Here is a 13,249-nt window from a genome sequence, read left to right as displayed (position 1 = left end):
AGATAGAAAATGTGAGGAAGACATACAGCGAGCGATAAAGGAATTCCAGTTAATTCATGATAGAGATAACACCTCATCTCCTATACAATGGGAAACTCTAAAATGTGTACTGAGGGGATTGTTCATCAAGCACGGATGTAGGATAAAAAGGGAAAAAGAACAAAAAAAAGACCAATTATTGGGGGAAATCGGGATATTGGAAGGAAAACATAAACAGAGTTTAAAGTCAGAAGATAACATACTTTTAAAAGACAAAAGAATTGAACTGCAGGCCGTGCTTGACGAGGAGTCCCTTCGTTCAAGAGATAAGAATAGAACACAATGGTACTATTATGGTAATAAAACGGGAAAACTACTTGCAAGAACATTAAGAGGACAACAATCCACGACATCTATAGTAAAGATCTTAAAAATAAACGGGGAAATAACATATGATCCAACCGAAATTGTAAAAACATTTCAAGAATATTATGATAAATTATATAATATAGAACTACAACAGGAAAATAAAAAAGAGGAAAGGGCAGAAAAAATTAGAAAATATATTAACGAAACAGCGTTACCAAGATTTCCTAGAGAAATAATTGAGAAAATGGAAGAAGAAATTACAACAGAAGAGATCCAACAGGCAATTGCCGAACTGGCCCTGGGAAAGAGCCCAGGACCAGACGGTTATACAACAAGGTTCTATAAACGGTTTCAAGATCTAATCATACCTATACTTAAAAAAACATATAACTCTATAAGGAAAACACAGACCTTTGTACCACAGAGTACAGAAGCTCACATTATATTAATCCCCAAACCAGAAAAAGATCATACATTAAGTAAAAATTTCTGCCCTATTTCACTAACAAACATAGATATTAGATTATATTCAAAAATTATTTCTAACAGATTAACCCCTATTTTGCCAGAATATATAAAGCTGGATCAAACGGGTTTTACAAAGGGGCGGGAAACTAGGGATAATATAATGAAGACCTGTACTCTGTTGGAATATGCCCAGAGGGCCGCCATCCCAGCCTGCTTATTAACTATAGACGCTGAGAAAGCTTTTGATAGGGTGGGATGGCGGTTCTTAGAGGAGGCACTAATACAGTTAGGATTAGGCCCAAAAATGCTAGGTTGGATTATGGCATTATATGCCAATTCAAGAGCCAAGGTAAGAATAAACGGAATACTATCAGAATACATAAAGATATCGAATGGCACCCGTCAAGGCTGCCCCCTATCCCCTTTATTATATATAATAGTGATGGAACATCTAATTAATGCAATTCGGAAAAATAAAGATATACAAGGGATCAAAATTAAGGATAAAGACTATAAATTGGCCGTATATGCGGACGATTTATTATTATATATAACAAACCCAATCATAACAATTCCTAATATAATAAAAGAACTAGATCGATTCGGGGAATTAAGCAATTTTAAGGTAAATTATGAGAAATCAGAAATGATGAACATCACAATAAAAGAAGAAATACAGATACTCTTGCAGGAGGATTTTCCGTTTAGATGGCAAAAAGAGGCAATCAAGTACTTGGGAGTTATGATTCCGAAGGATTTGAAACAAATACAAGAATTAAATCATAATACGATTATACGTAAAATAATAAAACAAATGCAAAAATACGAAAAAATAACATATTCATGGCTGGGTAGAATAAATATAGTAAAAATGGAGATACTGCCAAAGATATTATATGTATTCCAAACATTACCTATTGTTCCAACTAGGAAGATAATGATAGATTTAAGGAAAGCTATAAGTAGCTTTGTATGGGCAAAAAAAAACTGCCGAATAAAAAGAGAAACATTAACCAGAACAAAAGAAGATGGAGGGCTGGCATTGCCCGATTTTGTAAAATATATGCAAGCTGCATCATTGGTTAGAATTATAAATTGGCAACATGATAAAGAAAAAAAACAATGGGTAATGCTGGAAGAGATAATTACGGGAATACAACTTAGATTTTTACCTTGGATAAAACCTGAATTAAGAACAAATAAAAAGGAAATGCCAATTTTCGTGAGAGCTACTCTAAAAATTTGGGACGCAATGCTGAAAAAGGGAAAGCTATCCTCCAGAACTGGACCATTGACTCCATTGTTGTCCAACCCAGAATTTAAGCCAGCTTTGGAAGGGGTAAGATATTTAAAATGGAACAAGATGGAGAATGTAAGATTAGTACAGATTCTGGTGGATGGAAAAATGCCAAGTTTAATTGATCTTGGATTGGAAGTTAAAAATGACTGGTTGCAACATTATCAATTAGAAAAATTTATTGAGTTAAATAAAAATTTAATAATTAGACCATTAACTAAATTTGAACAAATAATATTAAAGGATCAAAACCATAAGAATAAGCTATCTAAAATATATGAATTATTGCTACCCACGGGGGACATTAACCACTTCAATACAGGGCACTTTCACCCCCTTCCTTCCCAGCCCAATTTTCAGCTTTCAGCGCTCTAGCGCTTTCAGTGACAATTGCGCGGTCATGCTACACTGTACCCAAATGAAATTGTTATCATTTTGTTCGCACAAATAGAGCTTTATTTTGGTGTTATTTATTCACGACTCCGTTTTTTTTTTTTTGCGATATAAGCGCAAAAAAAGCGGAAATTTGGGAAAAAAACAATATTTTCTTTTTTCTATTTGAAAAGAAATCCAATAAAATCAAATTTTGTCATAAATTTAAGCCAAAATGTATTCTGCTACATGTTTTTGGTAAAAAAAATTCCGTTAAGTGTATAATAATTGGTTTGTGTGATCACGGACATATGTACGCAAATGATCATGTACATATGTGTGCAGGTGATCACGTACATATGTGTGCAGATAATCATTGGGACATGTGATTTTAGTGGGACATATGTGGGGGACATGTTTTTATTATTAGGGACATGTGTTTTTATTATTTGGGGACATGTGTGTTTTAGGGACATGTGTGTTTTGGGGACATATGTGGGGACTGTGTTTTCACTGTGTGGTGTGTTGTGTGTTTACACTACACTGATGATCAGTGAGTAAAAAGCTGTGAAAAGCAGCCCATACTCACTGATCATCAGCCGGCTGCAGCGTTCTGCTCTCCTCTTCTCAGCGGTGACTTCCGTGTGAGGAGAGGAGAGCCGATTGCCTAGCAACCGGCTGTTTGTTTACATCACATGACGGCCGTGATTGGACACGGCCGTCATGTTATCAGGAGGGCCAATCACAGAGCCCTCCTGCCGATCTGAGATGTGCCGTGTCCGGGTGACACGAGCACATCGGGATCGCGCCGCTGCGCGGGCGCGCGCGCGCGCGATCCCGCTGCTCCTGAATGACGTTCCTGAACGTCCTATCAGGAGCAGGCGGCTCCCACCCGGCCGTATATATACATTGGCCGGGTGGGAAGTGGTTAAAGACCTAATAGAAATTAGAAAATGGGAGGAAGAATTAGGAGAGACAATTACAGAAAAAGAATGGAAAAAAGTTTTAGGGACAATACATAAAACCTCAACGGCATTAAAACATCAAGAAAGAAATTATAAAGTGGCACTGAGATGGTATTGGAGCCCAGTTGCACTAAAAATAGTAAATAAAGGAAATACAGACAAGTGTTGGAGGTGCGGGATAGAAAAAGGAACACTGGAACATATTTGGTATAGATGTACAAAAGTGAGAAATTTTTGGTTAAAAATTTTTGAGATATACCAAAAAGTGACGGGAAAAGAATTAATCCCAGACGTAAAGGTAGCATTATTTTCTCTTATGACAGATACATTGGATAGTATGAAAAATGGGATAATTCAACATATGACAACAGCAGCTAGAACAATAATAGCACGTAAATGGAAAGAAACAACTAGTCCAACAATATCAGAATGGATATGCGAAATGAACGAGATATGTTTTATGGAAAAACAAACAAGAGAAGAAGGCTATGTAAAAAGCCAGATACCAATGGTGTGGAAGAAATGGGAAGAATTTCGGTCCTCAAAAGGAATGGTAGAATATTTATAATTTAAAGAAAAGGGGAGGGAGGGAGAGGAAGGGGGAGGGGAGGGAGAAAGGGAGGATTATTATTTTTTTTTTTTTTTTTTGGGTTAAATGATGAGTAAAGTGTTTGTATTTTGTGTATAATGTTGTATGACGTTGTTGTAAATGGATATGTATGGTTAATGTTTATTACAAAAATAATAAAGAGAGGATTTGAAACAAACTTGTTGCTCTTTTTTTTGTTTATAGTGCACAAAATAAACACTGCAGAGGTGATCAAATACCACCAAAAGAAAGCACTATTTGTGGGGGAAAAAATATGCAAATTTTGTTTGGGTACAACGTCGCATGACCGCATAATTGTCAGTTAAAACGACGCAGTGCCAAATTGTAAAAAGTGCTCTGGTCAGGAAGGGGGTAAAAACTTCCAGGGCTGAAGCGGTTCACCACAAATGTCCATCATAACTTTTCATTTATTTTGGCTTTCAAAAAAATAATTAGAATAATTGAAAGGTGAGATGAAAAAGTCTAGTGCAGTAAAACATGTTTAATAGTTAATACATTTTATTGAGATCCTTACATCACACCAAAAAGAAGGATAACCGAGGAAGAAAAATGGACTAAGGAATATGGAGCACTGAGAGATCAGGAGCCACCAGCACCACAAATTGTGAACTGCAAGTGTTTGGGTAAGAATTTTAACAGTCTACTGGGGAATATTTATTTTATTGTACTCAATGTGTTAAACTAATAAAAAATACAGAGAGTTAAAGTGATTATTATTATAATTTTTTTTTTAAAATAACAAACATGTTATCCTTACCTGCTTTGTGCAATGGTTTTGCACAGAGCAGCCTGAATCCTCTTCTCGAGTCCCCTGACAATTCTCCTGGCCCCTCACTCCTGCCACGTGCCCCCAGAGCAAGCAGCTAGCTTTGGGGGCACACAAGCAAGCTTGATTCCGAGCCATGGCTATACTTGTCCATTCACTCACAGAGCCTGAAAACCCCCATACACACTATCAGTTTTTCTGCTGAATATTTCCTTCAGATTTATCAAAACCATATAATATGAGGACAAACCTTAGGAGTTTCAATCTGTATGCAATCAGGCAGGCCCTTGCACTAAATGGTTTTGGTAAACCTGAAGGAAAAACTCAGCAGAAAAACTGATAGTGTGTATGTGGCTTAAGAGTTCAGGGCGTACTACGCATGCACCAATGGCGCGTTGCCGCAATAGGAAATCTATGCCAACTGAGCATGCGCCACAGACGCCTCACTGCGCCAACCCACACCTGCGCAGAAGACCTGATGGAAAAAGGTGGGAAAATGCCCAGGAGGCGCACTGGAAATTACCTCAAACTTCCCTATATAAGCCCAGCCCAGACACTGCCAAATTGCTGGATTATATTCAGTCCCCCTTTGTTCCTGTGCTAGTGTGTGATCTGTCTGAACTTGTTTGCTGCTTGCTTGCCTTGACCTTGGATTTGTACCTTGACCATTCTACTTCTTTGCCCCTTTTGTACTTAGCTGTCAGATTGGAATCGACCCCATTCTTCTTCTGATTAACCCTTTTGTACTTCATTGCCAAACTGGACTGGATCTCGGACTAAGGCTTGCATGGTGCTCTGCACCCCTGCCACCAGTGCCACTCAGTGTCCACCAAGTCTCTGTCTCCATCTCCAGAGGCTTCAAGGACCCGAGGTGCAAGGGAGACCTCCCCACTACTTCGGTCTCACCTCAGGTACGTGACTCCCTGACAGAGCCGCTGCTCACCCCGTGCCCTCTCCCTCTCCTGATTGGCTTACTGGCTGTGATTGACTAGTGGCTTCCGCTGCTGCCTGAGCCATTGAGGAGTTAGAATGCCTGGAGAGCTGAGGCTCTAGTCACATCGCTGGATCGAGATGGGGGTCATGTATTAGGGTGGCTGAGGGGCTGATGCACACAGAAGATCTTCTATCTTCTTGCAAAGAATGCATGAAGCCATACCTCCCAACTTTTGAACTTGAGAATGAGGGACCTTTCAGGAAGACAGTGACAAGAAGAAACACAATAATTTAAAAAATACTTCCAATACATAGAGGATTATGAATGACCTGAGGATCCCTGAGATGGAGCCAAAAAATAAGTACTGCAGTGCCTGTAGCACACCGTAGCAAATAATAGTCTAACAGTGGGAGTGGTTTAAAGAGGGATGATTAAACAGAAGCTGGGCCTAGTTGCTGTATACAGTGCAGCATTGCTTGAACAAATGAACATCAGAAGGAAATATTATCTCAAATGTCATAAATATGCAGCATAACACTTAGCCCTTGTACACACGGTCGGACATTCCGATGGAAAATGTCCGATCGGACCGCGTTGTCGGATAATCCGACAGTGTGTGGGCTCCATCGGACTGTTTCCGTCGGAATATCCGGCGGACCAAGTTTGAGAGCTTGGCTATAAAACTTTCCGACAACATGATCCGATCGGACTTTGTCTGATCATGAGAGGAGAGAACAGAATTGGGACTTTAAATGAAGCACACATCAGTAAGAGAATAAGTCAAGTGACTGCAATGAATATTTATTTTGTATAGTCCATGATAAGTCATACAAACATTTTGGGCATCAACCTCTAGAATGCTCTGGGCATACAGCCTCCATACAATGAGTCATGGACTAATATTTCACAATAATTTACAATCCAAAAAGCATTCTCATAAAACACAAAAAACAGTATGCATGTATGTACATTATTTTGCTGTGGTTGAACCCAAAATGGCCAAGATAACCATGGTAACTGAATAATAAATAAATCAGTTAAAAATGCCTGAATAATAATTAATGAATCAAAAAAGATCATATGAATCTTGATTTTCCATGATTGGGGTAGATGATAATGGCTAAAAGCTCTACGCGTTTCGCGGTATTCCAACCGCTCATCAGGAGCATACATCATGGCATAATTCTACAAAATGTATGAAAAGAAAAAAATGTATTTAATATATAAATTAGGTAAAAATTAGCAAAATAATTTAATAATTATAATTAATTTGAAGGCTAGGCGTCCAACTCACGTCTGCATCAGCGGGCCAGTAAAACGGCATCAGGGTCCGCAGAAAGAGCCGCAGTGCATAGCTGCCAAGCACCGGGGCAGCCTGCAGAACAGGTAACCACCAAAATGGGCACTCCCAGGGTGGGTAGAGGGTGCAGGGTCTGTGGAATGAATGAAGATATCTATGTGAAAGATCTATGAGAAACAGACCACATATGGATCTGTATATGTGTTGTGTATAAGATATATGTGTTGGAAATAAATGTGGTGAAGTGACAAAGGGGCAAAAAGGAAAACCGTGATAAAACTATCAAACTAACAAAGAACAAAGACCACCATAACAAAAAAAAAAAAAAAGGGGGGAAAACGGAATGGGGAGTGAGAGCTTAGGGGGAACCTAATGTGATTGGGTAAGGGAAGTTAGTGTGAAAATTATATGTGAATGTGCTGGGAAGGGGAAGGAAAGGTGTATAGCCCAACCTGTGAAGTGCCCACAATGGAGAACCATCCTGGTTCCAGACACGGACGTCAAGCTGGCGACCACACTACCGGAGAGTAGGACCGCCTTCACCTGGGCGGCTCAGCCATCTGGCGATTAGCGCCGGTCCATCTCCCCAGTGTGTTCGCTAAGGGATGGCAATCCGACGGCACCAGCGCGCCACGAGGACGCCTAGTGCCCGGCACATATAGCATGACGTCCATGAAAAGAGACCAAGTATCCGCCCCCTCCACGTGACCAACAGGCGGGGAGAGGGGAGGAAATCCACAAAGCATACCTCCGCACATAGAGGCCGGCAATGACGGACAGGTCTGCGAGACCCGAGTCACCGCCAAGGGCCTGCGGATGCAGTCCAAGCGGGACGCATTTGCCTAGTTAAAACTAAATAAATAGTAACAATAGGACCATTTCTAACAACAGCCCATACATACTAGTAAAAATAATGTGCAAACTACTGATGTGTGCTTCCATCCCGGGTATTTGATGAAAATAGAAGGAGGATTTTTGGGACTTTGAATGAGGCTGGCACTAAAGGAATGCCTGCCTCCATCCCTATCAATGTTATATGAGAGGAGAGAACAGAATTGGGACTTTAAATGAAGCACACATCAGTAAGAGAATAAGTCAAGTGACTGCAATGAATATTTATTTTGTATAGTCCATGATAAGTCATACAAACATTTTGGGCATCAACCTCTAGAATGCTCTGGGCATACAGCCTCCATACAATGAGTCATGGACTAATATTTCACAATAATTTACAATCCAAAAAGCATTCTCATAAAACACAAAAAACAGTATGCATGTATGTACATTATTTTGCTGTGGTTGAACCCAAAATGGCCAAGATAACCATGGTAACTGAATAATAAATAAATCAGTTAAAAATGCCTGAATAATAATTAATGAATCAAAAAAGATCATATGAATCTTGATTTTCCATGATTGGGGTAGATGATAATGGCTAAAAGCTCTACGCGTTTCGCGGTATTCCAACCGCTCATCAGGAGCATACATCATGGCATAATTCTACAAAATGTATGAAAAGAAAAAAATGTATTTAATATATAAATTATTTATTCTATTCTATTTTCATCAAATACCCGGGATGGAAGCACACATCAGTAGTTTGCACATTATTTTTACTAGTATGTATGGGCTGTTATTATAAATGGTCCTATTGTTACTATTTATTTAGTTTTAACTAGGCAAATGCGTCCCGCTTGGACTGCATCCGCGGGCCCTTGGCGGTGACTCGGGTCTCGCACACCTGTCCGTCATTGCCGGCCTCTATGTGCGGAGGTATGCTTTGTGGATTTCCTCCCCTCTCCCCGCCTGTTGGTCACGTGGAGGGGGCGGATACTTGGTCTCTTTTCATGGACGTCATGCTATATGTGCCGGGCACTAGGCGTCCTCGTGGCGCGCTGGTGCCGTCGGATTGCCATCCCTTAGCGAACACACTGGGGAGATGGACCGGCGCTAATCGCCAGATGGCTGAGCCGCCCAGGTGAAGGCGGTCCTACTCTCCGGTAGTATGGTCGCCAGCTTGACGTCCGTGTCTGGAACCAGGATGGTTCTCCATTGTAGGCACTTCACAGGTTGGGCTATACACCTTTCCTTCCCCTTCCCAGCACATTCACATATAATTTTCACACTAACTTCCCTTACCCAATCACATTAGGTTCCCCCTAAGCTCTCACTCCCCATTCCGTTTTCCCCCCTTTTTTTTTTTTTTGTTATGGTGGTCTTTGTTCTTTGTTAGTTTGATAGTTTTATCACGGTTTTCCTTTTTGCCCCTTTGTCACTTCACCACATTTATTTCCAACACATATATCTTATACACAACACATATACAGATCCATATGTGGTCTGTTTCTCATAGATCTTTCACATAGATATCTTCATTCATTCCACAGACCCTGCACCCTCTACCCACCCTGGCAGTGCCCATTTTGGTGGTTACCTGTTCTGCAGGCTGCCCCGGTGCTTGGCAGCTATGCACTGCGGCTCTTTCTGCGGACCCTGATGCCGTTTTACTGGCCCGCTGATGCAGACGTGAGTTGGACGCCTAGCCTTCAAATTAATTATAATTATTAAATTATTTTGCTAATTTTTACCTAATTTATATATTAAATACATTTTTTTCTTTTCATACATTTTGTAGAATTATGCCATGAGCTTTTAGCCATTATCATCTACCCCAATCATGGAAAATCAAGATTCATATGATCTTTTTTGATTCATTAATTATTATTCAGGCATTTTTAACTGATTTATTTATTATTCAGTTACCATGGTTATCTTGGCCATTTTGGGTTCAACCACAGCAAAATAATGTACATACATGCATACTGTTTTTTGTGTTTTATGAGAATGCTTTTTGGATTGTAAATTATTGTGAAATATTAGTCCATGACTCATTGTATGGAGGCTGCTGTATGCCCAGAGCATTCTAGAGGTTGATGCCCAAAATGTTTGTATGACTTATCATGGACTATACAAAATAAATATTCATTGCAGTCACTTGACTTATTCTCTTACTGATGTGGGCTTCATTTAAAGTCCCAATTCTGTTCTCTCCTCTCATATAAGATTGATAGGGATGGAGGCAGGCATTCCTTTAGTGCCAGCCTCATTCAAAGTCCCAAAAATCCTCCTTCTATTTTGTCTGATCATGTGTAGAGAATTCCGATCGGAAAAGTGCCACGCATGCTCAGATCAAATTCGTAGACCAAAGCTATTGGCTACTAGCGTGAAAGTAGTCCCGTCGTAACGAAATAACGTCATCACGTTCTGAATGATCGGATTTTCCAACAACTTTGTCCGACCAGGTGTATGCAACACAACTTTCGGACAAAATCCATCCGACGGATTTTGTTGTCGGAATATAGGATAATAAAAACAGTGTAGCGCTTCAATGATAATAAGCGTGATCAACATAAAAAATAATAATATGTCAAAAATCGCATAAATATAAGTGCCTAGAGATGAAAGTCCAACATTGGGCGCTCATTCCACTATATAGCTGGCATGGGGGTGACCGAACCGTCACAGAGAAGGCAAGTAATACACTAGGCGAATGTGTTCATATGGGTCTGCTTGACTGTAAACATCAGTAAAGAGTGGATAAATACTTCTTACCGGAACAGTTGGACTCACACAGTCATATGACGGTTGAGTCTAGAAGGCTTGAGGTCACAATCTGGGACCAAGGAGTATAAGGAGGGAGATCTGTTGAGCTGATGGTGGAGCTCCGGGCGGTTGTAGGCCCAATGGTGGATCCTTTCAGATGGAACGTCAAGATAGTCAAACTCAGACGCAGCCTGTTGTACCAATACTCCAATCTCCCCCGAATGGGGAGGGAAATGATGTGAAGGTTTAAACCAAAGAAACGGAAAAAAGAAAAAAGAAAAAAAGGCTCCACATGGTGCGGGTCAAACGGTATAAAAAATGTTGATTTATTGAAGTCAAAAGATAATTAATGACTTGGTGATCACATAAAAAATAAAATGAAATTAAAAGCAATGTGGGGTGCCAACAGCTCGCCCGACGCGTTTCGACATATGTGTCTTCAACTGGGGCATGCCCCAGTTGAAGACACATATGTCGAAACGCGTCGGGCGAGCTGTTGGCACCCCACATTGCTTTTCATTTTATTTTTTATGTGATCACCAAGTCATTAATTATCTTTTGACTTCAATAAATCAACATTTTTTATACCGTTTGACCCGCACCATGTGGAGCCTTTTTTTCTTTTTTCTTTTTTCTTTTTTCCGTTTCTTTGGTTTAAACCTTCACATCATTTCCCTCCCCATTCGGGGGAGATTGGAGTATTGGTACAACAGGCTGCGTCTGAGTTTGACTATCTTGACGTTCCATCTGAAAGGATCCACCATTGGGCCTACAACCGCCCGGAGCTCCACCATCAGCTCAACAGATCTCCCTCCTTATACTCCTTGGTCCCAGATTGTGACCTCAAGCCTTCTAGACTCAACCGTCATATGACTGTGTGAGTCCAACTGTTCCGGTAAGAAGTATTTATCCACTCTTTACTGATGTTTACAGTCAAGCAGACCCATATGAACACATTCGCCTAGTGTATTACTTGCCTTCTCTGTGACGGTTCGGTCACCCCCATGCCAGCTATATAGTGGAATGAGCGCCCAATGTTGGACTTTCATCTCTAGGCACTTATATTTATGCGATTTTTGACATATTATTATTTTTTATGTTGATCACGCTTATTATCATTGAAGCGCTACACTGTTTTTATTATCCTATTTGCCGAACTTTGTTTGTTTTTGGTGTTGGCTGCTCTTCTGGCTGTTGAGGCCATTCTTCACTTATAACAAATCACAGCGCAGTGTTTTCTTTTCAATTGTATTTGTTGTCGGAATGTCCGACCGTGTGTACAAGGGCTTAGAGATTATTCACACTGGTGGTTGTAGGGGTGGTTAAACTGGCTCAATCACAGATGCTTGGCTTTGTGGCTGCAGCACTAATTTTTCCCCTGATGCATTGGTGGGCACTACTGCCCACTGACCATGACCAATTCAAGTGAATGGGGACAGTCTACAAAGCACTACTTTTTAAAATCGTATTACACCAAACTGCATAGTACTGCAGTACCATGTGGTTTGATGGCTGCAAACACATTGACATTAACAAGGAATGGGATCTGCGTGCATCTCACAAGGCCAGCATGGTTGCATGGAGTGTGGGAAATGCACATAGAACATGCCTTTTATGCACTGTGTTGCAGTGTGAACCAACCCTTACGGAGAGAGATTAAGAGAGGGAGGGATCAATATGGTACAGTATATGGAAGAAAGGGAGGAAGGAAGGAAGGACAACTATGGTACATGGAAGGCAGGAAGAAAAGAACACTATGGCACATGGAAGGCAGGAAGGCTCACTATGGTATATGGAAAAAAGGAAGGAAGGATCACTATAGTACAGGGAAGGCAGGAAGAAAGGATCACTATAGTACATATGGTACGTGGAAAGCAGGAAGGATTACTATGGTATATGGAAGCCAGGAAGGATCAATATGGTAAATGGAAGAAAGGAATTATCACTATGGTACCTGGAAGGCAGGAAGAAAGGATCACTATGGTACATGGAAGGCAAGAAGGATCGCTATGGCACATGGAAGGCAGGAAGGATCACTATGGCACATGGAAGGCAGGAACGATCACTATGGCACATGGAAGGCAGGAAAGATTACTATGGAGCATGGAAGACAGGAGGGAAGGATCACTATTGTATATGGAAGGCAGAAAGGATAACTATGGCACATGGAAGGTAGAAAGGAAGGAGCACTTTGGCACATGGAAAGCAGGAAGTATATATTGCTATGGCGCATGGAAGGCAGGAAGGATCACTATAGTACATGGAAGGCAGGAAGGAAGGATCACTATGGTACATGGAAGGCAAGAATGAAGGATCACTATGGCACATGGAAGGCAGAAAGAAAGCATCACTATGACACATGTGGAGCCGGACTTTCTGTGTGTCCGTGTGTGGCCAAGTCCGTTCGGTAGAAAGTCCGCCGGACTATCCGCCAGATTGTTTGCCGGACTAAGTACGCCGGACAATTCAATCGTGTGTACGCGGCATAATGCGCATAGTCATTTGAAGGCAAGAAGCCCAGCGCATTGCGCTTGGTACCTATAAACCAACAAACATCCACAGACATAGAGAACATGTCTTAAATCC

The sequence above is a fragment of the Lithobates pipiens genome, unplaced genomic scaffold (genome assembly GCF_037356315.1).
Source record: "Lithobates pipiens isolate NorthernLeopardFrog02 unplaced genomic scaffold, aLitPip1_a1.2 Scaffold_1, whole genome shotgun sequence".
NCBI classification, from domain to species: Eukaryota; Metazoa; Chordata; class Amphibia; order Anura; family Ranidae; genus Lithobates; species Lithobates pipiens.
This window is presented reverse-complemented; position numbering follows the sequence as displayed.